We start from the raw sequence: 26,284 nt of genomic DNA, 5'->3' as shown, positions 1-26,284 counted from the left end.
TTGATTTTTTTTTTCCTGGGCCAAGTGGTGTTGTTTCCCTGTACATCCTTAGTATCAAACTAAGGGTGCCTTCTGTACTGGAATGTCCTGTGACTACATCTTAGCTTAATAACTGAACCATAACTAGGAGCAGGGATGGGCGGGGGAGCCCAACTGCAGAGCGTCGGCGTGAACCAGTTTTCTGCCAACTGACCTTTGGTGCTACCGGTACGCCAGAACCGGGCCGAACTGGTAGAATACTACCACTGCATATATCACCTCTGACTGGAGATTTTACAGTATCCTTCCCCTGCCACGCCCACCAAGTCATGCCCACAGAACCGGTAGTAAAAAAATGTAAATCCCACCACTGAGTCACCTGCCCGCCATCTAAGCAAACCAAGTCAAGGAAACTCTGAATTGGAGCATGTATAAAACTGTTCTGATGATGTTACGTAGTTTGGTGATGAAATATCTGTAAGAAAACAACCAAGCTCAAAGAGCACCAATGATCCCCACAGGTATAAAACTCCCTGAAACTTGAGGAAATAGCATGTAAAGGACCTCATCTTACTAGTCCTGGTTTTCACAGAAGCTTTGAGTCTGAATGACAAAACATACCTTTTCTTGAATTTCCCATTCTTTGCCTTTTGTTGCTACTTAAAAAAACCCAACCTTGCCTGCCGGTCACTCAAATTTTGCCTGGATCTGCAGTAATGATAGGGTGGTGATGCAGCAAAGGTAACTTTTCACCCTGGAGTAAAAACATACCAGAAATAGGGTAATTTGTAAATATTGTGCAAAAGTTAGAATGCATCAATGACTATTAGTTTGCTTCCAAAGAAGACTGGGTATGCCTGAATGCATTTACCCAAACAGGATATTCAGTTTAACAAAGCATACATTAAATTGAGTAAGTTTGCCAGGGAATTTTTTTTCCTCCTTTGTCTCATTTAGAATAATAGCACTTAGATTTATAGTGCTTTACAGCCCTCCCAATAATAATGTTGAAATATTTTTTACATCTTTGAATTGTCTGTTGTAATTTTACTATCATTCTTTTCTCCCCTCCTCAATTTATATTCAAACCATTTCCCTGGCTTATTTGCAAATTCAGATTTTGGTTTTTCACAATTCATGTTTACTGCCAGTGCCTTTGTAAACATTTAATTTATTGTGAATTAGTTTTCTTTTCTGGAGATTTCTTTAATTTTTATTTCATTTTTATCTTGTCAAAAATTGTCTGTGTTATTTCTTGTTTCCTTTTTTTTGAGCCTGCCATTATATTGTATAAAATATTACCTCATAAAAGCTTTTATTGCATACCAAACCATTATTACCGTGTTTCTCCAACAATACGGCCTCCACCAATAGGAAGGCCCAGCATGTTTTTTGGGCATAAAATCAAATTAAGCCCCTCCCCCCAAATTTAGGCCTATTTTAAAATATGCAAAATAAGGGGGAAGGGCGGGGAGACTTGCCGTTAGGAGCGCCCGGCGGGCTGGAATTCCTCGCCACCAGCCGCTCCTAACGGGCGATCATGGCCAAGCACAGAGAGCTCCCTACTCCCACCTTTGCTGCAGACACCTTTGGCACCCGCCGCTGTTGCTTTCCCTTCTGCCCATTACGCCGCCATGTTTGGAGTTGCCGCTTCCGTGTTTGGAATGCCGTCGCCATTTGGAGCTCCAAACGCGGAAGTGGCAGCTCCAAACATGACAGCGGGCGATCTTTTTATTTTGGTCCATGCGAAGTTCAGAGCGAGCAAGAGAGGGAGACTGCGATGCCTCCATCCGAGATGGCAACCTCACTAGTGGATCACAACGTGGCTGGAAGCCCAAATCGGCGGGCTCCGCGCTTTGGGCATCTCCGTGTGATCGCGACCCTGTCCTTTCCACCTGGCGCCCTTGCTGCTTTCTGGCTCTTTAGCAACCGGCTTCGTGTTTGGAGCACTGCCGCTGTTTGGAGCTCCAAACGGCGGTGGAAGCTCCAAATGCGGAAGCTCCAAACATGACGGTGGGCGATCTTTTTATTTTGGTCCGCGCGAAGTTCAGAGCAAGCATGAGAGGGAGACTGCGATGCCTTGCTAAAGAGCCAGAAAGCAGCAAGGGCGCCAGGTGGAAAGGACAGGGTCGCGATCACACGGAGATGCCCAAAGCGCAGAGCGCACATAACTAAAGGCGGCGCACGCAGTTGGCTTGGGGACTACAAGGCAGCATCTGCGCCTCTTCCCGGGCGCGTCTCTAGGCTGCTTCCGGAGCTACGGGACGCTCTCCGTTGCCTACCAGCCTTCTTCCTTGGGCTCCCTGCCGTGGGATACACCCACTTCCTCCTGCAAATTACGCCTCGCAACTCTTCTCTCCCTTTCCTCTCGCTCCAAAAAGATCGCCATTGTATCCTGCCGATTCGGGCTTCCAGCCACGTTGTGATCCACTAGTGAGGTTGCCATCTCGGATGGAGGCATTGCAGTCTCCCTCTCTTGCTCACTCTGAACTTTGCGCAGATAAAAAGATCGCCCGCCGTCATGTTTGGAGCTGCCACTTCCACGTTTGGAGCTCCAAATGGCGACGGCACTCCAAACACGGAAGCGGCAGCTCCAAACGTGGCGGCGTAATGGGCAGAAGGGAAAGCAACAGCAGCGGGTGCCAAAGGTGTCTGCAGCAAAGGTGGGAGTAGGGAGCTCTCTGTGCTTGGCCATGATCGCCCGTTAGGAGCGGCTGGTGGCGAGGATGCAAGGGGGGGAATTAAATCACCCCCCGAAAAGACGGCCTAGCCATTTTTTCGGGGCTCAAAAAAAAATAAGGCCCGGCCTTATTATGTGAGAAACACGGTAGATCTGTGTCTTTATTGATATTGTTCTTTTTGAAATCTTCAATGACTATATCTTTCTGCAATAATATTTCATTTAAAGTTCCCTGTAAAAGAGCTGGTTCATCATGTGTTCATCAACTCATTTAGCCAGAAAAGAGGTATTTTTTAAAATCAAAAGTTGGCAAACAACACTACATTGAGCTATAACAGAGGATGCATTGTGCTACATCAATAATTTGTTTATGGCTTGTTCCTGGTTATGCATACTAGTGTATCAAAATATAAAATACAAAACATTATGAAGAAAAATAAAGATGAGAGAAAGATAAGGAAGGAAAAGGGGAAGAGAAAAAAAAGTGCAAGACAGAGGGAAAAAGAAAAAGAAGGCATTGACTTCCAACTCTTCTGGTGCAGTATGATAAGGTAGTAACATGAAATCTCAACTTCTTACGTTTATATAATAAAATATAGTAGCCATTTCTTCGCTAACTCCCATCAACTTTTGCAGCCATTCATCCTTTGTGGGAATCAAAGTATCCTTCCATTTTTGTGCATAAAGTATTCTTGCTGCTGTCATTTGTTCATGGCTTATTGAAAAAGCTACAGTTGGTGAAGTCATACAATATAACGAAGCCAGAACCAAACACATCACATTACAATTATGAATCAGAGGTGGTGTTCAGCAGGTTTTGACCAGTTCTGGAGAACCGGTAGCGGAAATTTTGAGTAGTTTGGAGAACTGGCAAATACCACCTCTGAGTTGACCTCACCCCATTACTAAGAGGTCTGTAAGGGGTGTGCATTAGCGCACAATTGTGCCTCCTGTCCCTATCCTATTGTCCCCAATTATTAGTTCCTATTTCTTATATTTAAACTTATGTTTATGCTTATTTCTATTGTATTGTAAGCTTTTGACAAAATAATAAATAAATAAATAAATAAATAAATAAATAAATGAGTGGCCCTGCCCCCATCTATTATCTGTCTCCCGAGTCCCAACTAATCGGCTGGGTCTTCTTTTGTTGCCCTGCACAGGAGAATGGAGCTGGAAAGCAGGTTAGTGGGGTGGGAATGGAGATTTTGCAGTATGCTTCCCCTGTCATGCCCACCAAGCCACGCCATGCCTACCAAGCCATGCCTACAGAACCAGTAGTAAAAAAAATTGAACCCCACCACTGTTATGAATGTTTAATTATAATTTTTAATTATATGTAATTATGTATAAAGCAAGTCGACAGGTAACACCTCTATTAAATGGAGAATTCTTGGAGAAATAGGTGGGCAATTTAGTCCAACAATTCAGTGTAGCCTCCTACAGAAGGCTACACTGGACTCACAATGGGCAACTTTGTTATATATAAAACTCAGCTTTTAGACATTTCTGCTATCAAAACAAGCAGGTGGGACTTCTAAGTTGTTCCAAGAATTGGTTCCATCTTTACACTAGACGCAAAACAATTTGACAGATCATGGGATTGGGTTATGTACCTCAACCGCTTTGAAAAAAACCCATTGAATTCAACAGTTGGTTGGCAGCACTGAGTGGCCAATAAAAAGGAAAGGACTGGAAATAAAGGAATGCGGGCATAAAAAGAATTGTCCTCACCTTATTTATGAGCTGTTTGCACAGCTTTGCATGTGTAATGAGATGTTAAAAAAAAAAAAACTGCATTTAAGTTGGATGGACTCAGTTGGACTTTACAGTAAGCTGAACAAAAGCCTAATTACCACCACTGTGTTTTTGCACCCAGGGGAGAAATATTACAGGTTCAAGGAGTTGCTATGGGAGCAGGAGCAGTTATGCTCTAAGTGCCACAGTGAATGCAAGGCCATACTGGCAATAAATTGCTCTTTGTATTTTTCCATTTGCTGTAATGGGGAAATGTGCTTAGCTCTGCTTTAGCAGGGAGTGGCAACTGATGTTTGCAAATTGCCTCTTGCTATGGGTACCCAGAGAATTATTTTTAATCTAAACTGGGTAAATTTTTAAAAGATCTGAAATTCTTATCATTCCCAGTGCCAGTAGGTTGGAAGGTCATGCAGAGGCCAGACTTCAAATTTCACAAAGCTTCGAGGCAATTGTACAGTTTGCATTTCCTTGCAGTTCAGCTGGAAAAGCTTGCATGAAGTTGAGCAGAGTGGCTGCTTGATGACTCACATCTAGCTTTACAAAAGGGCTGGAGGATGACAACCATAGCAGCTGAACGACAGGAGTGTGAAAAATGAATTGCAACTCTCACTGTTTTTCAGCATTAGCCATACAGAGGACAGGATTCTTATGAGATGTAATCCAGCAACATCTGGCAGGTCAAAGGTTTCCTACACCTCAATCTCAAAAGCATATTCTCTCATGACCTCTCATCATAAGGGAGAACAGTCTTTTGGAAAATAAAACTACACTATTTGAGAATCTCAGGTTACCTTTCCTGTTATGAATCTTTTTTTTTTTTTTTTTGGTGGATCATAAAGTTTGGCGGAGATGCAAAAACCTCAACTTTATAAGTGTACAAACTGTGAATGTATTGAAGAAAAAGAGCAAGAAACCAGAACGCGTAAGATTTCAACTGTTTAGATGGCAGGCAGGAAACGTGGTGATTTTAATCTTAAAACTAGAGAGAAAATGATGCATTTGGAAATAGCAGCACTATTGGTAGTAAGGACAGCAACTATTCTTATGTGGAAAAAAAACCACACAACAACCATGGGATCTGAAGTAAGCCTGGAACATATGACTCGGTGGAAAGCTAGGAAAATTATGGCATTCAGAGAAGCCTTTTCCAATTACTTGCTTTATGTGCTTGACTATAACTTCTGCCTGAGAATTATGGGGAAAACGGCTGAAAAACTAGTCAAGGATACTGGGTTGGGGAATGTTGATTTGCAATGATATTTGCAAGAGAATAATCTAATTGCTTTGACCCAGGATACATTTAGCCCAGCGCTTGGTTTTCTAACAGCAGCCAATCTGATGTCTCTAGAACTTCTCAGATACAGAAGAACAGTTGGAGGCTTGAATAGGACAGTTCTTAATTGCTAGCATCAGACATATGTGATGATAGAATAAATCTTCCCCAAGTTTGGTGAGGAAGATCAGAAACAATCTCTCCCAACTTGCTGGTAAAATATATTTAAAAGAACATCTAGCCTCTGTGACAATGTACTAGAGTTGCTTGCTGGATGAACACTGAACTCAGCGCCTTCTATGGTGAGATGGTAGAAAACTGCAAATGTCTTGAAGAAGGTATATGACAGCCATTGGGAAAGCATGAACTTAGCCTGGGAAGACAAATAGAGATGAGGATGAAACTTAAGTTATAGCCTTAACTCTCTTTAATATGAAAAGGGGTGGATAAAAAACAATACCAGACTTTCAAGATGATGATATTACAGTCAAGACCAGCAGATCTCTAGTATTTCTTGTGGTGTCTATTTCCGGACTGGGTCTTACCACAAAGAAATGAGAGAAATTCATTGTAGTTGAGAGATGCTATTTTCCATAGCACCTAGTCTATAGCCACTGATTCTTAAATAAAAGAGGGGGGGGGGGAAGAATAGCATGAAAATAAAATAAAATAGAACCAAATAAAATAAAATAAAATAAATAAAAAAGACTGGAGAGTGAGTTGATAAATATGCTTGAAAGGAACTTGGCATGTTCAGTTAACCACAGCATTTTGCAATGCTTCACACTGGGAAATCTTTGGTTAACTTTCTTAATATATTTGAATTCTTAATCAGATGTTGGGAACAGTATTGGAATTTACACTGAAAGGTTTAAACAGAATATTTCTTATTTTATGCTGAAGGGAGTCTATTAATAAATAAACCAAGTGTGACTGGACTTTAAACATGCCAAAGGAAATTAACAATAATAGTTGATAATATGCTTTTGTCATGCTGCCCAGTATGTTTTATAGTTCACATGCTTTGGACCAGATAAGATATGGAAACTAATTATATAAGACAGATTTAGAAACCATATCAGAGTAGGTAGAGAGAATTTAGGGAGGGTGAAATTGAACTGAAACTTAGGGATGGAATATAAAATAAGCTGAGGTAGTGTAACAGCAAGCAGATAGGTAATTATTTGCCTCCTTCATTAGTAATAGTATTTATTATGACCTTAGACCAAAGTACAAATAAGTACAGAAATTCTAAAAAGCAAAGGTAATAACATTTTAACGCAAACTTAAAACTCTGCTGTAATTTTCTTCAACCTGATCCTCTTAGGATCTCATAGTCCAGCATACCCACTCAGAATTTCCATAATAGTGAATTGAGAAGCATATACATTTATAATAATAAATAAATAATAAATAAATAAACAATGTTCATGTTGCTAATAAACAATTTTGAAACAATATATGTCATTCTTTGGTCTTTATGAGCCTGATCTAGAATCCATCAAGGTAGCCTGGTCTTTTTTTTAAAAAAAAAAAAAATAAGGAACCTGAAATCAGGTTAATTATGTATTGCTGTGTTCAGTTCAGTTCAGTTCAGTTTAATTCAGTAAAGGACATTCATAAGGACATAGTCAATAGAAGACTGGAATATCATTATACTCTATAGCTGCCAAGGTGTCATGCCCCTGGTGGAGACTGACTCTGAGGAAGAAGAGGAACAGCCAACAGGGAGTGGAAATGTAACTCCAGAAGTGGTGGAGGAGGCTGGGGAAGGGCAGAGGCCAGCTGAGCAGTCAGAGGAACACGCAGGTCCATCCCCTATCCATCCTAGGGCACACAGGGAGGAGAGGATCAGGGTAAAACATGGTCTACTTGGGAGGAGAGGGCCATGATCCTCTTCATGGGTTACAGGTGTGAGATTTGATAAGAGTTTGGACCTGCGTGCTAAAAGACCCTGGAGACAAATTAGTGTTTTATTCCTAAAGAAGGTTTATCTTGGTTGGTGTTCTTCCAGCGGACTGTACCTGGTTATCTTCCTGAAGTTGGCAATTATCTATCCTGGTCTGTTGTGGAACTTTATTCAGTGTGGTTTGTTTTTGGTTTTTGCTTCATTATCGGCTCTTTGAATTTGAACTGTGTTTCTTTCCTTTGAAATGTTATTTTGAAAGAAGTTTACTCCTCCACTGTGAACAATTAAACAGTGAAGCCAAGTTGAAGGCATTAAAGGACTTTTAGTTATGTTTTGGGTTTTGTTATATTTCTGATATACTCTGGGTCATCACACAAGGAAAGGACATTAAACAAGGCTCTAAGAAGTGCTCAGTGATAGGTAAATAAGCTTAAGAAGTTTGCAGGGAAATTCTCTGGGATTCTTTTAGGAACCAGAAGAGCATTATGATTTGTTTTAGATAGCAATAGACCAGGGGTGGGATTCAACCTTTTTAACAACCGGTTCGGTGGGTGAGGCTTAGTTGGTGGGCATGGCTTAGTGGTCATGTTATTGGCTGGGCATGGCCAACTCAATATCACTCACATCAACGCATGCATCTCCTTGCCTGGCCTCTCATGACTGTGGGGATGCTGCAACAGTCGTAAGTATGAAAAATGGTCATAAGTCACTTTTTTGAGTGCCATTGTAACTTTGAATGGTCACTCCACACAAGCAAAGTACCAGCAAAGGAGGGGGGAAAAACTCCAGAGAAGTTCCTGAGACAGGAAGTCTAGTCCTGCCAAGAATGTAATAAGGGTTAATGGAGAGGCAGTTTCTGTAAGCAACACCAGAATGTTTCCTCCCTGTCTTCCTTACAGGATTAGGCCAGTAATTTCTTCTAACTACCAGTTCTCCAAACTGCTTAGAATGTTAACAACCGGTTCTAGCGAATAGGTGCGAACTGGTAGAATCCCACCCCTGCAATAGAATTATATACTGTTTCACAGTGCTTTACAGCCCTCTCAAGTGGTTTAAAGAGTCAGCATATTGCCCCCCAACAATTTGGGTCCTCATTTTACCGACCTTGGAAGGATGGAAGATTGAGTCAACTTTGAGCCAGTGGGAATTGAACTGCCAAATTGCAGGCAGCAGAAGTAGTCTGCAGTACTGCATTCTAACCACTGTGCCACCATAGCTCTAGATCACTTTAAAATGCAATATTCTCAATCTACTCTTTGATATAAATTCCTAAACCTTTTCAAAACCAAATTGTAACAGATACTTAGTGACAGGCCATAGGGCAGTAATTTTCATATGACATTTCCCCCATCATTTTGCCTTAGAGTCATCGGATTTTATTAACAGAAACAGCCCAACTGAACCTAATTTGACCTTCCAAATAAGATTGCTTGTCATAATTTTGTGGAGATTATCTCCAATCTTAAAGCTGTATTGGGGTGTCATTATTAAGGATCTTAATTATCCTGATTGTAGTTTTTTTTTTTAAAAAAAGTAGAATTGGAATAGGAGATCATAAAGAGTGCACGACTGTTTTCACAGAAAATAATTTGATGGTGTCTACATAAAGTTCCCTTTCTGTCTATCATGAAATTTTGGGACTGCTGTTGTACTCTTTTGGGCTAAGAAAGAAGAAGCATTAACTGGGGCTGATGTTCTAGAATATTGAAAAACAATTACCAAATATTTAAAACATTTGACTTATACTGCAGTCTAAACTGGGGACAGATCATCCCAAAGAAGAACTGGTTACATGGTTGCTAAGAGTCAATCTGATGACACATAAACAACTATTCAATCAATAATTTGATTATTTACATACCATCTGTGGAATGTGATGATATTGGAGAATACTGTGACTGGTTTGCTGATGGTTGATAACTTTGCAGAGTTGAGTAAAGAGTCTTGAAAGCACTCCTGAGACTCACCTAGCTTAGCAACAAAACAACATTAACTGCATAAAACAGAATACATAGTCATTTGTCCAACATTGGAGGCGTGTGAAACTAAGTTTTGTAAATGTTTGATAAGCAAAAGCAAGCAAATATTTAAGAAGAACATAGCTAAGATGCAGCATTGTTTTACCTTCTTGACAATTGTGATGGTATTGGAGTGCTATCTAGCAGAGTTATATTTGAGTCTAATTCTTACATATTAATAACAATAAAGTTTTGTCAACATGTCGAATAACAGTTTCAGGAATTCTGAGCTTGTCTGAGATGCTATATTATCTAAGAAGATAATGGTACCAAATCAGTCTTTGTTAGGTCTGTTGGGATAAGGTCATTTTAAGGATCTTTGCCTCCATTTAAGTGATCAATCAGTAGTTTGACCTCTGTAACCGATACCAAAAGCCGAGATGTAGACCAGGGGTGTCCAACCTTGGCAACTTTAAGACTTGTGGACTTCAACTCCCAGAATTCTCAGCTATGCTGGCTGAGGAATTCTGGGAGTTGAAGTCCACAAGTCTTAAAGTTGCCAAGGTTGGACACCCCTGATGTAGATGATCAGCCAATAGATCTAATGGGTGAAAGTAGTCCAAGATCCTACATACAATGCCTGCCTCCCTACTTAGACACAAGGCCATCTATGACAAACTCTGTGTCAAGGTGTCCCTCTTTAATATATCAGGAAAATGATATATATCATTTTATTTTGGATAATCCTAATTCTGAAATCTTTAATTAATTAATTTATTTTAAAAAAGCTCTTACTATGTCACCATCATTGTTTTTCTTTTGATTTTCTTATTGGTGGTTTTAAAATGCTTTCACATTGTTGTTACCAACCTACTAAGAGTAGGGAGGGGAGGCGATTTCTAGATATATGCTAGTGGTATTGACTGAATGCTGCGTTTATCCCAGATTGCTTTGCTTTATGATATAGATAAATCCTAGAATCCTAGACTTGAAAGGAGTCCTTGTGGACATTGGGTCCAAACTCCTGCTCAGGGCAGGAACCTAAATAAAGCATTCCTTGATAGATGACTATCTGAGCTGTCCCTGAACATCTCTATCACCTCTGCAAATTGCTTCCACTGTCTAACTGCTGTTATTGTTAGAACATTTTTTTCATGAAATTCAAAATGTGCCTTCTGTAACTTAAACCCACGATTCCCTGCCTTGCACTTTGGAATGATACTGAGGAAATTATCCTTCAATGTGACAGATAATTCAGGGATGAAATATTCCCACTTAAGCTTTTTTTTCCCTGGAGGTTATACATCCCTCATTCAATCAGTCCTTCACAAGATTTAGTTTCTAGTCTCTTCAACATTATTGCTATTCTCCACATTTGATTTTATGCACTTCTGTTTGTCATGGACGTGAGGCCCCAAAGGGCAGTACGGCTGCATCTGGTTGTCACCCATTTGGTACTGCGCAGCATGTGTAGTTTAAGGAATGCCATGGACGTGGGCTACTATACTGGAAGAAGTGCCTCTGCCCTGTATCAATGGGGCTGGAAAGATTCCCTCTGTTGAGATTGTGGTGCGGATATGCAAATATTAATCATATAGTGCAAGATTCTCCACAAAGTGTGTTTTCTGGTTCCCTGGAAGATCTGCATGCAGCAATGCCAGAGGCAATTGGACATCCAGTTATGAGGCCATTGCCATACCCCCAAAGAAGTTTTATTTATAATTAAGTGGACTGTTTATATATGATGATTTCTCTTCTTTCATAATCTCATCATAATAAATTCTCTGAATTGTTCTAATTTGGCTGAATGCCAAATTCTAATAATATGGTGGCTAGAACTAGTGAGTAGCATCCATTGACTGATTAATTGAAATGTATTAGTAAAGAGCTCTATGTTCATTGAAGTCTGTGTTTTGAAATAATTAACCTCTTTCTTACAAAAAAATGGCTGTCCTGCCGCTCAGAACTAGTTTGGATTTTATTAAGATTAGTATTTCCTTTAAAAATATTCAGCAGCTATCAATATTCAATATATCATAAATGTTCTTTTTAAATTGTAATATACTGTTGCCTTCCAAATTCATATAGGTAGTCCTCAACTTACAACAGTTCATTTAATCACTATTCAAAGTTATAATAGCACTGAAAAAAAGTGACTTATGATTGTTTTTCACACTTACGACCATTGCAGCATTCCCATAGTCATGTGATCAAAATTCAAATGCTTGCAGTATCCTGGTGTCATGTCATCACCTTTGCAATTTTCTGAGAAGAAAAGTCAACTTGGAAACCAGATTCACTTAGTAACCATGTTACTAAATGAACAACTGCAGCAATCCACTTAACAACTATGACAAGAAAGATTGTAAAATGGAGCAAAACTGACTTAAAAATTGTCATAGTTAGCATCAGAAATTTTGGGTAAGTTGAGTAATTCAAATGACTACATATCATCTAATGTCTACGCCTCAAACAAAGTTAAAATAAACAGAAAATATAAAATAGAATATCCATTGTGGTGCTTCCAACAAAGGAACTTTATTTTCACACATAGGTATATTTATGATATCTGTATATAGTAGTTGTAGGGATACATTAAAGGAAATTGTTATATCTTAGGGCCCTGAGCCAGCTCTTTAATGTTAGTTTTGATATTAGTAGGTTGTTTAAGTTTCTGCACCCTCAAGGATTCTCATCATATCAAGGATCACGTCTATGGTGCCATTTTCACCACTGACCTATGTGAATTGCCATTCATCTTTTAAATCATCTTTATTAATGAATCGCTAAACAGATAAACTGATAATCAGGGTTGGAAGGGACCTTGTAGGTCATCTAGTCCAGTAGTGGCTAACCTTTTTGAGCTCCTGTGCCAAAAATTGTGTACGCGCTTGCACACTTGCACTCACGTGCCAGCATCCAGAAGGCAGTGCATGCCCCCCATGTATGTATGCACACGCAACCCCCCCGCCCCCTTACCTGCACTGGACCTCACGGATTTTCTGCCAATTTGAGGCCTTTTTCGGCCTCCCAAAGGCTTGAGGAAGGCTTCTGCAGGCTTCTACAAGCTTTGTAGGCTGAAATCTAGCCCCGTTTCATCACTTCTGTTTTTTTCAGAAAAACAGTGATGAAACGGGGCTGTATTTCGGCCTACAAAGCTTGTAGAAGCCTGCAGAAGCCTTCCTCAAGCCTTTGGGAGGCTGAAAAAGGCCTCAAACCAGCCTCAAACCAGCTGTGAGGTGCGCACATGTGCAGTGAGGTAAGTTTGCCTGCAGCTCGTGTTCTGGCACAAATGGCTCTGTGTGCCCCCTGTGGCACGCGGGGGGGGGGGGGGGGGGGGGGGGGGGGGGGGGCCAGGGAACCTGGGTGGGGGTGCTATGGAGGATAATGGTGGTGGACCTCCGTGCCCCCTGTGGCACTGGGAGGGGTGCAGGGGGGGGACCAACATTCGCCATCACGGATCTAATCAACCCCCTGCCCAAGTGGGAGACCCTACACCATTTCTGACAAATGGCAGTCCAATCTCTTCTTGAAAGTCTCAAGTGATGATGCTCCCACAACTTCCGAGGGCAAGCTGTTCCACTGGTTGATTGAATCGGTTCTTCTACTTCTTGTTACATGTCTATTTCATCATCTGTTTTCCACAGCCACAGCTATGACTATGAGCCTAGAAAGGTCATAATTTGTAAATTAGCAGATCTTTCTTTTAAACCAGTCTGAAAACAAGATGATTAAGAAAGCATTTGTCAAAGTATGGGGTCATGACCCTCAGAGAGACTGGTCACAATATCATGGCAGAGGAAAACCAGGCAGTATCTTTGTCACAAGTCATTTCTAACCAAGCTTACTAGTCTACTACCTAAATGTAGGGAATGCAAAACATGAAAACATGAGCCCTGTATCAAAGCTAAAGTGTTCTTCTCATTTTCTTTTTAAACACACTGCATTTGTCTTTCAAAATGAGATAAATTATGGCTGCAGGGTATAAGACTTCTGTGAAAAAGTGGTGTCCATTTGATTTAACCCTTAATTTTCTCAGCAAATTAAGAGGCAGTGGGGAAATCACAAAGAAATAAAAGAAGATGACTGATGTGACGATTATTTCAGTCTGTCTGGGTTGAGAGAGAAAGAATCCAAAGCCTTCTGGTGTGTTGCAAACAGCATTTTAAGAGAAGCTGATTTAAGTCTTTAATCTCTCTCATTCTCCAAATTTGGTGAAGGAAACTGGATGTTTTCAAAATGGAACCCAGAATTTAGGAATTATGTAAAAATTAATTCTTCCCATGAAAAATAAGTTTTAAAACGTTACTGGGTTTTTAAAACTTATTTTCAATGCAATTATTTTATTTTATAATATCGTAAAGCCTTGCCATTTTGTTCTGTTTAATATATCAGTTAAAGCATGGCGTATATTTGTTTCTTTCCAAGCCTGAACTCAGTGAAATCACCAGTTTTGCTCAGGGGTAGACTTCAAAATTTTTAGTAAAGGGTTCTCTGCCCAGTTGCTGGGTGGGCATGGCCTAGTCAGCCTCCTGCACCATGGCAGGATGGGGGCGTTTTTGCCCTCCTTGGGCTCCGGGGGCTTTCTTCAAGCCTCTGGGAGGGTGAAAACGGCCTCCCTGGGCTCTGGAGGCTCTCTGGAAGCCGGAAACAGGCCCATTTCCGGCCTTCTCAAACTTCTTGGAGGCCCATTTTTCATGCTCCCTGAGCCTCTGCGTGCGCCCTGCACTTACTTGTATCCAAAACGGGCCATGTGGGGACTCCTGGGAGGGGAGGGGAGGATTGGGCAGGGTCCAGGAGTGGGATTCTACCAGTTCGCACCTATTCGCTAGAACCGGTTGTTAACATTCTAGGCAGTTCGGAGAACCGGTTGTTAGAAGAAATTACTGGCCTAATCCTGTAAGGAAGGCAGGAAGGAAACATTCTGGTGTTGCTTACAGAAACTGCCTCTCCTTTAACCCTTATTCCATTCTTGGCAGGACTAGACTTCCTGTCTCAGGAACTTCTCTGGAGTTTTTTTTCCCCTCCTTTGCTGGTACTTTGCTTGTGTGGAGTGACCATTCAAAGTTACAATGGCACTGAAAAAAGTGACTTATGACCATTATTCACAATTACGACTATTGAAGCATCCCCACAGTCATGAGAGGCCAGGTGAGGAGATGCATGCCTCGATGTGAGTGAAGTTGAGTTGGCCACACCCAGCCAGTCACATGACCACCAAGCCATGCCCACCAACTAAGTCACACCCACAGAACTGGTTGTTAAAAAATTTGAATCCCACCCCTGGCAGGGTCAGTCAGGAGTGGGATTTGGGGGTTCTCCAAACTTCACAGAATCTTAGCTCTCCTGAACCCCAGCAGCCCACCCCTGGTTTTGCTCATGGATTGCCACACAAATTCATTGATCGCTTCTGCGGGTCATAGCAGTACAAAGCTAAGAATCCCTGGATTAAGACATTGATGGACAGAGCAATTTCTAAGTAAAATAGAACAACTTAAAATATGGAAATATTCAGTTGTACATGGCTACATTTGCAACAAATCTACATATCTGCACCTTTGCATTCTATCAACCATGAGCCAGTCAGGATCGAACTCCTGACTGTGGGCAATTAGCCTGTAGTACTGCATTCTAACCACTGGCCCACCATGTCTCTATTATTCATGTCCTACCTTGTATTTTGAAGCCCCTGCTTTAAAGTCGTTAGAAGCAAAACATTCTAATTATTTAATTGATTTATTCAATTTCTATAGGCACCCATCTCAATCCAGTTGAGATTTCTAACAGTCTCTTTTTGGTCTCTTGATTAGGTTCTTCAGGGGAAATACTGTATATAATCTGAGAGTTTTACTCTTCCCTCAGTCCATCAGGGAAGAGTAAATGTGCATGATTTTCCTTTGCCGCCAGTTGCCAGAAACCAAGGATGGTTATTTTAGACCATATTAGTGTCTCTGAACATACATACAGAAAGGACAAATGAATCCTTAACATCATTGCCACAAATCAAGATTTATACTTTTATTTCTGACATGTCTTCTATCAAAACAGAACTTCAATATTTAAATGTCACGAGAGTGTCAGCCTATTTCCTGGATTGGCCGGCTACTTTAAGTAAGTAAGCTATGACTCTAGTGGACAATGCCACAGAATAGGCTTGGTTTTCATCCCACTCATAATGAGAATATTACCGATAATTATGTTGCAAGAGCTCTTTATTGTGTTACATTTTGTTTCACTTCTGCTGCTGTCCTTCAGGATGGAACAAACAGTCTACATTCACACAGAAGTTGAATGAGATGATTGTGATATTTAGGAAATAGGTTTGGCTGGGGAAGAAAAAAAAAACCATTTTCATAATAGTAAAAGCTTCTCTACAAGTAAATGTTTTTTTCTTGAATTTATTGGATTTGCTTGCATTCTTTACAGAATCTTGTGAGGCAGTGCCTTGTGAGAACATAATGTGGTTTTTATTTCTCTAATATATCCGCATTGTGGGCTCCTGATTTCATACCACTTGAAAGTGTGTTGGTCTATGGAGATGGGGTAAATCCTTAATTCTGCCACCATTCATCCTTTCTGAAATCAATAGGATAGTTTAAATCAATGCTTTTCAAATTTGGCAACTTTAAGATGTGTAGACTTCAGCTCCCAGAATTCCCCAGCCAATATAGCTAGGGGATTCTAGAAGTTGAAGTCCATCAATCTTAAAGTTCCCAAGTTTGAAGAACACTGGTTAAAGGTTAACTGTATAGTTTGTTAACCTGTGATAAAATTAATATTTGGTGCAGCTCACCTTGTAAACATTGGTCGCAGCTGACAGCCAGAGTTGACAACCAAATGCCAACTAAAGTCCAACTGAAAATAACAAGTTCTTAAAGAAAGGATAACTCTGAAATAATATTGTTTTTTTTTGAAGCACCAAGCAATGGTCCTTGGCCAAAGCATAAGTAGTACTCATTTAGACTAGTCATCGAATTGCTTTGACATTTAAATGCTGATCATTTTAAACCAGTAATCTGGTTTGATCAGCAAGGACTGTGATTTTTTAAATCGGTAATTCTGTACCTCTAATGACACTGTTCTAGATTAATAATCCAAATTCTTTGGATATGTCTACATAGTACCAGTTGTAGCTGCCTTAAGTGTCTTTTCAATTCAACTCTAATATAACATTTGACTTCAAAACAATGCAGAACTACTTATCATGGTTTAGATTATCAACACTTGAAATTTTGCATTCTCAATGTAATCACTGATATTCAATTCTGATAATACATTTTTTACATGCCATTTTATATTTTTCCTTATTCCTTTAAAAATAACTTGAACAATTTATTAGAATGCATTGTATTGAAAAGCAGCTCTGTGGGAAGGTGACTACATTACAAACCTGTTGACCTGTGTTGAATAAAGCTAAGCAAGTATTTGTGTTTTGTTTCTTTAACCTTAAATGTAATACACATTTAATATTTTTAAACCATTCTCAACCAACCAATTTCGAAAGCCTGCATTTTGTGTAACATGCTTAAATTAATAAAATCAAGCAGATTCCTTGAAATCTTGATGTATTGATGTTTAATATTTGTTGTAATATTTCATGGAAAGCTGGGTCTTGCAAAATCAGCTTTCATTTAACCAAACATATGTCTAGCATTCCAGTGATTCAACTCCTACATTTCTGGATAATGAGAATAAGAACATGAAGCAGTAAATGTAACCCTCCCCTTATATTCAAATAGATTCATTCAAACTTTAGATTAAAGGTTCAGAAAAATAATCATTCATAGTTATTGGTTGCTGTGTATGATAAGCTCTATAATTATAATGTACCACTTAGGGCATTTTGAGGGGGCAAGAGGAAAAATGATGATGCATCTGACAATGTCATTACACACATGACATTACTTACATACAAATGACGTCATTACATACTGCACATTGATATATGACAGAGGTATCATATATCAATGTGCAGTATGTAATTACAGCATTTGTGTAATGTCACTGCATTTAAAGCCCTTTATGGTATGGGTCCAGGTTACTTGAGGAACCATCTCACCCCAATGGGATTGGCCTGCCCCAGTTGGTCCAGCAGCAGAGGGAGTATACTGTGGACAAGGGATCTCCAATCTTGGCAACTTTAAGCCTGGAGGACTTCAACTCCCAGAATTCCCCAGCCAGCAAAGTTGAAGTCCTCCAGGCTTAAAGTTGCCAAGGTTGGAGACCCCTGCTGTGGACCATATTGCTCCAGAATTCCTGCTGAAGGGGTCCAGATGAAGAGCCTTTTCTGCTGCTCCTATTCTTTGGAACATCATGCCCATCATGGTGAAATATGCACCCACCCTTTTAACCTTCTGAAAGGACCGGAAAACCTGGCTCTTCTGCTTGTCCTGGGGTCCCGATAGAGATGTGTATTGCTGGACATGGGGTTCCAAGGGAACAGTAAATTGTAAAGGTGGCTGCACTGTTGTTAAGACCTGTTGATTTCTCCCTGCCTGTATTAATTATAATATTAATTTTAATGGTTGTTTTTATATTATAGTTTTTAAAATTTCTTTATTGTATACCACCCAGAGTCACATTTTGTGAGATGAGTAACTATATAAATATATGAATGAATAGAAGAACAAATGCGTGAATGAATGAATTGGTGACTAAGTCACAACAAGCTGAATTTAATGTCTTGGTAGATCCTGGAGTACATACATCTTGTAAACAATTGGCAAATCAAATAAAATAAATAAATAAATAAAAATACAGACAGAGCCAAACAAATTGTGGTTTAGTGCAGAATGTGAGTCTGTCATACATGGACAGGATTATTTGAGTGGAATTGATCCAGGGATAATGAATATGGCTGCTCTTGAATGATCTCTTGTGCAACTCCTTGACCCTCTACAGTAAACTATTTTTGCCACTTGGCCTCCAAGTATAGCTGAGAGGTGTTTCCAAAATAAATATTCCTTGCATTAAACCTCTCAGCAGCAGGGGAGAAACAAACTGCTGACAATTGGAGTCAAAAAGTTTCCATAAGGTCAGTAAACCCAATTAGCAATGGGCTAATGCTTTTCCCTCCCTTTTTTCCACAGTACTTAAATCAATTTCTTCAGTATTTTCTATTCAGACCCAAACCAGACAGTTCTGAAGGTCAAATAACTACCCACAGTGTGCACCCAGTAGCCCCCCTAAACCACAAAAATATTTTTGTTGAAAGAGACGTCAACAGCATCCTACGTTGTTTATCTCAGTGTGCCACACAAGACTAAACCTCACAAGTCAACCAACAAAGCTTCCATTTCCCTCCACTTTATTTAGTAACATGAGGAGGTGGTTAATCTGACTTTCCTCCAAGCAGATTTCTTTAAAACCTATTCCTGTTTTCAAATGCTTCGCAGCCATGTTTGCTGGTTGAACAAAGCACTGTGTCGGGTTTAATGGAGCATTCTATTTATTGGTAGCACTTGAAATTTCTGAACACTGATATCGGAGTGAAATTTGGCATGCCTAGTTATTTAAACTATTTATATACTGTAGGTTGCCTTTTGAGCCAAAATCTTTTCAAGGCAGCAAACTATATTTAACATATTTACTTTTGGTGTATGTGTATAGCACAAGGGCAGTTTCCATCTTGATGCCTTATGCACACCTCTTTTGAAAGAAAATTACAAAATATACTACATATTTTTTGAAACACTGAAATACAATTAACATTGGTGATTCTATTTAGTATCACAATTCAATATCAACACAATCCTTGCATGAAAGAAAAAGAAAGCATATAATAATAATTATATTGTAATAACTGCCCTAAAGATTAAATTGTTGCAATGAAACTTGTAAAACTTGTTTGAGTATAATTTCATATGATTTTTAAAAATCTTAAAAATTTAACTCCCATATATATTTTCTTTCAGAGTATGACACAAAAATGGGGAGATCATTGTAGATTTGACAACAAGCTAACAATCAGATTTTCTATAGTGGAGTCTTTCCTTTCACACTAACATAATGTATAGTTTTTAATGTAAGTGATGGGGAGCATTCCAAGTGAACACTACTGTAGAGGTATCATTTGAGCTTTTATTGTTCATAGTCATCAGATTTCCAGCAGTGATTGGTATTGGGTGACTTGTCAGTATTTCTCCCTTTTGATTTAGACTCCAGATCAGTTAAGGCTATTTCACAAACTGATGTGAAATATAAATCCCAAAGTCTACACTTTACATTTTTGTTTGGAATACTGGATCAAATAATTCACATGCCCCATCAAGATATAAGTTGCTTTTCATATCAAACAAGCCAGAGATGATCTTGTGGATAAGCAAAGTAATCATGATTTTTTGGGTCCATTTATGTTTTGCTCTTTAAAAAAGAAGTGAATCTTTGCCTTGTACCTTTACTGATTCCTGATTCATTTTAATGTTGTTCACAAACAATAGAGATAAGCCATAAACCCCAACTCACCTTTATTTATGCTCACTAACCGTTTTAAGCAAAACTTGCAGAGAATTGGTTCTTACACTTAGCCATAGGTTGCTTCAACCATGACTTGTTGCATAAATCACAGTGCCTGAATTAATTTTTGATCACCCTGATTTATAAACCACAGCAATTAAATTCACACAACAAAATAAAACAAAGAACAACGTTTGGTGGGTCCATGACTGAATACATACTACAAATACATAGTTGTCATGAAGCTAGGATCTCTGCATGCAAAGGGCAATAAATTAATTCTCAAATGGCTCCACATTTCAAGTATATCATATCAAGTGTTTTATCTTTAACGATAGATAGTAATTTCCAATGGATGAAATAAGGAATAATATATCTTGGTTCAAATGTAGTGCTTAGTACAGTAATTGCCACAATCAATATATCTTAAAGCTTCCCTTCTCAAGTTTGTTATTGATTGATTGATTAATGAATGAGTTAAAAATATTTCCATCCTCCTATCTATATAAAGAAATATATTTATATCCTTTATATATAGTTAAATATTGTTTTAGGCAATGCACAATGGTTTTAAAGAATGAAGTAATAAACAAAAGAACTGTTGGCTAGCTTTGCAATGTTTTAAAAGAACATTCATGAAGCATCAGTGACAAATTGCATATTGTTGCCAGGAAAACCACATGATGTGTCCATTAAGTCACTGGGAGTTGAATTTGACTTAAAGGAGACTTTATTTTATAGCAATAATAAACAGTTATTTAACTATTAACATAACATTTTAGTAACATACTAGACTACCCATGTCTAGTATGTTGGATCATCATTTCAGAAATATTTCCTTATCTAAATAGAATGCCACAAGTGGGCAAAAGTTCAGCAGGAACAGGAGCAACTTCCAACATCTTGTCAGCTTTTCCATTGAGTTTCATTTCCTTCCTTCCTTCCTTCCTTCCTTCCTTCCTTCCTTCCTTCCTTCCTTCCTTCCTTCCTTCCTTCCTTCCTTCCTTCCTTCCTCCCTCCCTCCCTCCCTCCCTCCCTCCTGTCTTTTTTCCTCCCTACCTTCCTGTTCCCCCCTTCCACTCCCTCTCCCTTTCTAGCAGGTAAGTAAGTAGTTCCTGCCAGGTGGAGGAGCATGTCAGGAGTGTGGTTGGTGCAGAGGGAATAGTACTCTGATGTACTTGTGGTAATCAGTCACATAACTATGGTTGGCCATGGTAGTATAGCAGCACCTGTGCTGAAGCAGCCACAACTTTCCCATATTTTATTCCCTCAGGAGTCATGAAGTATTTGAGGTAGCTTGATTGAATAAAATCACCCTTTAAATGCACCATTTCGCCCAGTTAAAGTTGTGCATAGATTTAATTGGAACAGAATAAAATGTTTTGTATCACTTTAGCAGTTTTCTGGAGCAATGCAATTCTATAATCCGCATCTATCCACAGGGCTAAAATGTTAATGGAAAAATCTTACTTCCTTTGAAATATATAAAGTGTGTCATCAAATATCTTTCTTCAAGCCAGATTTTTAAACATAGTAATATAATATTTATTACAACAAAGGGTTTAAAGGAGATGAAGAGAAAGACAGTTGTCCTTTGGCATGATAAGTCTCATGTTGACACTGTCACCTCCTCCAAAGATTGCAACACTGTTAGTGTTATAGACAGAATAAACAAACAAACAAACAAACAATATCTTACTCAACATTTACATTTTTAAGAATTCTGAAAAGTAGGAAACAAAATCCCTTTGGAGGAGATGTTACTCAGGCAAGGCTAGTTTTTAATTCATTTAATTAATGCATAATGTAGAAACTTCTGACCAATTAGAGAAAGAGTGGGTGTATTTGAAGACATTCTGAAGTAGGTTAATCTCATTAAAGGATTTTGCTCCCTGAACAATTCTTACTTGCATTAGTCATATCGATGATGTCAATGGAACTGCTTGCAAATTTGGAGAATAACTTGCATGATATAAAGTTTATATTTTCTCTTTAATTTGTTACATCAGTTCAGCTATCTCTAACCAATCTTTCCCCCTTTAAGGTTTAGGATCATTTAAATTTTTTTTTTTTTTTTTTGTATGGCTGCCGGGGACTTTGGGCAGCGGACAACCATAAAATGAATAAAAACAAATTACAAAAACGTAAAACAAACAAACACACACACAGGATATCAGCAGAGAAAACTAATAATCTATAGATAGTAATATAATAAAAAATGTAGCCCTTAAAACACCCTACTTTGCAAAACTGTCCATATTCAGGCAATATATTGTGTAGCTGCTACATTAATGGGATATTGGGTCCAAATGTCTGCCTTCCATTCTCACCCTCAAATAATCATTCCTTTAACAACAACAAAATAAAAATCTAAGGACAGTTGGGTAATCTTTCTAGATTTGTAAGGTTCTGAGTTGTCTTTCCAGAAGGGACCGTAAAAACTTTGTTGGAAATTGCATTTAATGGCCCATTCTTAAGTCCCTCACTCTGTAAGTGGAATAAAAACAATGGTGTTTACTAAATATATGTCAGATAAGTATGAGTGATAGCAATCAGACAACACAAACCATATAGCTTATAGTTTTGAGTGTCTTCAATCATGACCACTGGCACTGATTCTCCCTGTTTGTCCTCTGTGCCTCTTCACAGCTGCCACTGTCTTGTTAGCCAATGGCTTCCCCTCTTTATCAATAGGAAAGCAAACCTAAGTCAAACCACAGATGGTTCTAGATTTGTTTTCCTGATGTTTGGTGCTAAATTGTGCGGTCATTGCTCCTGAATGTGCTCAATGCACTTCAATCCTCACACCCTGCCTTCTGGGATTGTCACCCTTCTTTGTCAACTGCAGTGCCAGAAACATGCACAAAGGTGGGGTGCTGTAACAAGAGAGAAGAAGTATCTCTCTCTTTTATTTGTACCAGTTCACACTTTTGCACAGATCAGTGCTGTTTGGAAATATTGCTCCCTTTCTGGGTTCCTCAACTCTACAGTTTGTTGTTTTGAGTTGCTGTTAGGTGCTGTGTTTGTGGGTGATAGGTTGGGAAGGAGGAGGAAGAAAAGTAGGTTGAGAGAAGCTCTGGGTTTTATATAGAGCTTTCTGTAACAGATATATTTAAAAAGACAACAAAGCAGGGAATTTTATCTGAGTGCCAGAAGAGAAACATCTACAGATGCCAGTCTGTGAGGAGAAAAGGGGGCAGCCCCATTCTCATGAATGTGCTCATACTTATGGCAACAGTCAGAAACAGGCCAGTTGATCTAACTGTCCTAAACAAGACTGAAAAGTAGCAGAAATTTTATAGACGGTGTAGTGTGCCAGAACCTGCCGACCAGGGGTGAGATTCTACCAGTTCGCACCTATTCACTAGAACCAGTTGTTAACATTCTAAGCAGTTCGGAGAACTGGTAGTTAGAAGAAATTACTGGCCTAACCCTGTAAGGAAGACAGGAAGGAAACATTCTGGTGTTGCTTACAGAAACTGCCTCTCCATTAACCCTTATTACATTCTTGGCAGGACTAGACTTCCTGTCTCAGGAACGTCTCTGGAGTTTTTTTCCCTCCTTTGCTGGTACTTTGCTTGTGTGGAGTGACCATTCAAAGTTACAATGGCACTGAAAAAAGTGACTTATGACCATTTTTCACACTTACGACTATTGCAGCATCCCCACAGTCATGAGAGGCCAGGCGAGGAGATGCATGCCTCGATGTGAGTGATATTGAGTTGGCCACACCCAGCCAATAACATGACCACCAAGCCATCTCCACCCAGTCACATGACCACCCAGCCATGCCTACCACCTAAGCCACGCCCACAGAACTGGTTGTTAAAAATTTTGAATCCCACCCCTGCTGCCAACCCTACTGACTTGCAGGTAAAAAACAAAACAAAACTGCTTTTAGCTTAAAACATAAAGTGACAAAGTAGAAGCTTATGAAATCCTGGACTGGATAAAGCCAGCATTATGTAAATGGAAGAGCTGTTAGGTTAGATTGGTGCCAATTTAACTCCAAGAGGGAGTAAGATTGATTATGTGCCATCAAGATATTTCTCACTAGTCATAACCACATAGCTAGATTTTCTCCATAACAATTTGTCCCTAACCAGAACTTTCAGGTCTTCCAAAGGTGCATTCACTGAGTTCATCTGCTTCGTTGCTGGTTGTTTTCTTCTTTCCTTCCATTTTTCCCAGCATTATAACCTTTTTCCAGAGGGAGAGGGTAAGGGCTAAAAATGGATTATACCCTTCCCATATAGTTCATATTGCACATATGGCTAGTGTTCTGCTCTGTATTGCTTGGGGCACAATATAGTCCTGCAAAATTGTCATTTTTCTGAAGAACCATTTGTTTCTCTCAAACAACATATCTCCAATACAGATATCATCCTCTGAGACCCATCAACCCCTCAATCTCTGCCATCTTCTAAACTTCCTCTAGTCTTTTCCAAAACACAGACTTGGAAACTCAGTTTATTTTTTGTTGCTGGAGAAGACTTTAGGAAGTCTTCAATTGTTTCGGTTATAATGCATTCAGGCATTCTTTTCTCCTACCAACAGAATAACAGCAATTATTATTTATAATAAATAAATAATAAGTAATAATAGTAAACTTATTTATCATCATGAATAAATTGGACTCAGTTATGTTGAGGTGGGAAATAATTGCAGACTCTAAGCCTAAATATGTTTTCTACAGGAAAGGCACTTCAATGGAAAGCGTCATTCAGCAGGAAAACTTGTTTATTGTTCTGAGAAAGCTTTCAACATTACACACCTTGTCATTCTCAAATACTGGTAGATGACTGAGGGTGGAGGAATAGCTGGGATTTACCTAGGATTTCAGCTTTGCCAGGTGGGTATAATGGATCTTGTGAAGTGCATAAACTTCCCCTGTAATTACTTCCTGACAAAGAAAGATTTCACTCTTTTTAAAGAAAACATTTTCAGAATTCTTGGCACAAACAGTCATAGCAGAGTACTAATGAATGAAAAATATTTGAAGAACATGTATTAGCCCTTAATTTTCTTGAATGTGGACCTTCCATCCATTAATCATGTAGTAGAATTTATCCACCCCTGGTTTATTTTATTTTTTTATCATTCTGTAAGCCAGGTTTTGAATCCAATAGCACAAACCTTTTCATTTCTCTTCTACTCCAATAGCCATTTTTTAAGTTGTTTTGCCCCATAGTTACTGTTTGCTCTTCCTCCTTAAAAAGACTGAGTTGCTGCTCGGTGCTGTGTGTGTGTGGGATAGGATGGGAAGGAGGAGGAAGAACAGTAGGTTAAGAAAGACTCTGGGTTTTATATAGAGCTTGCTGTAGCAGATATATTTAAAAAGACAACAAAGCATTCTTCCTCTTCTGATTCCAGGGAAAGGCTGACATTATGAGAACCATCTCGTTCTCTGTCATCCTGTTCTCCTTTTGCCTTTGGTCATTCCCACCATTAGGGTCACATTAAAGGTTAGAGCTTCCTGTATCTGTGATGAAAATATTCAGATATCTACTAACTTGGGAGCAAAGAACTGCTAAGTCTTTTCTACTTTCTAGTGCCCATTTGGATTTTTAAAGCCTGGTTTTAGTAGCCCTATAAAGGGGCCCTTAAAAGCCAGCAAAATGGCAGCAAAGTCACCCATATATAAATTATGAAATGCATGTATTGTTCTGTGCAGAAAATGTATTATATATTTATCTAAATCAAGATTAAACAATGTGTGATTTACACTATTAAGTCTTTTGTAAAGTACTGCTGAATAGCATTTACTGATTGTTGCAGATGGTTCATTTTGTGCTTTTCTGTTTGTTTACCAAGGCTCTTACTGCACTTGTTGCTACTTGAAAAATATTTCTTAGAAAGAGCCACAGTTTGCTGGGTTCCCTTGCAATAATCCCAGGGATTCTGATGCCCTGGGTCATGTCCTATACCAGGGGTCTTCAAACTTGACAGCTTTAAGACTTGTGGACTTCAACTCCAAGAATTCTTTCTCCAGTCATGTTAGCTCTGGGAGTTAAAGTCCACAAGGCTTAAAGCTGTTAAGTTTGAAGACCCTTATCCTATACTATTAGCAAGAGTTGCCACCCATGTTCTTACTTGCATGCCTTGAAATTCTGTCTTGTTGAAATTGTGCTGGGCCCTGGATGTAGTGATGTCAATTATTGAGAACATTCATCCTGATACGAGTTTCTGTCCCTTTCAATCCTGAACATTTGTCCCATGCTCATTGCACTCTGCCTTCTTAGGTTCATCATGTTTTTCTGGAATAATCTAGA

At 39.2% G+C, this 26,284-nt stretch overlaps 1 long non-coding RNA gene across 1 annotated transcript; it reads right to left on the bottom strand.

Annotated features, from left to right (window-relative positions):
- Positions 1-542: 542 nt before the first annotated feature.
- Positions 543-26,284, bottom strand: LOC148131304 (uncharacterized). The gene is made up of 4 exons (XR_015748351.1): positions 26,106-26,284; positions 13,054-13,224; positions 9,461-9,566; positions 543-733 (listed from the first exon to the last, which is right to left on the bottom strand). It is a non-coding gene; the product is annotated as an uncharacterized LOC148131304 (long non-coding RNA).

Source organism: Notechis scutatus, chromosome 3, assembly GCF_049901735.1.
Source record: "Notechis scutatus isolate UNSWTSFEM ecotype Mainland chromosome 3, rNotScu1.2, whole genome shotgun sequence".
Classification (NCBI taxonomy): Eukaryota; Metazoa; Chordata; class Lepidosauria; order Squamata; family Elapidae; genus Notechis; species Notechis scutatus.
Note: the sequence above shows the minus strand (reverse complement) of the source record. Positions and strands in the feature narration are given on the sequence as shown.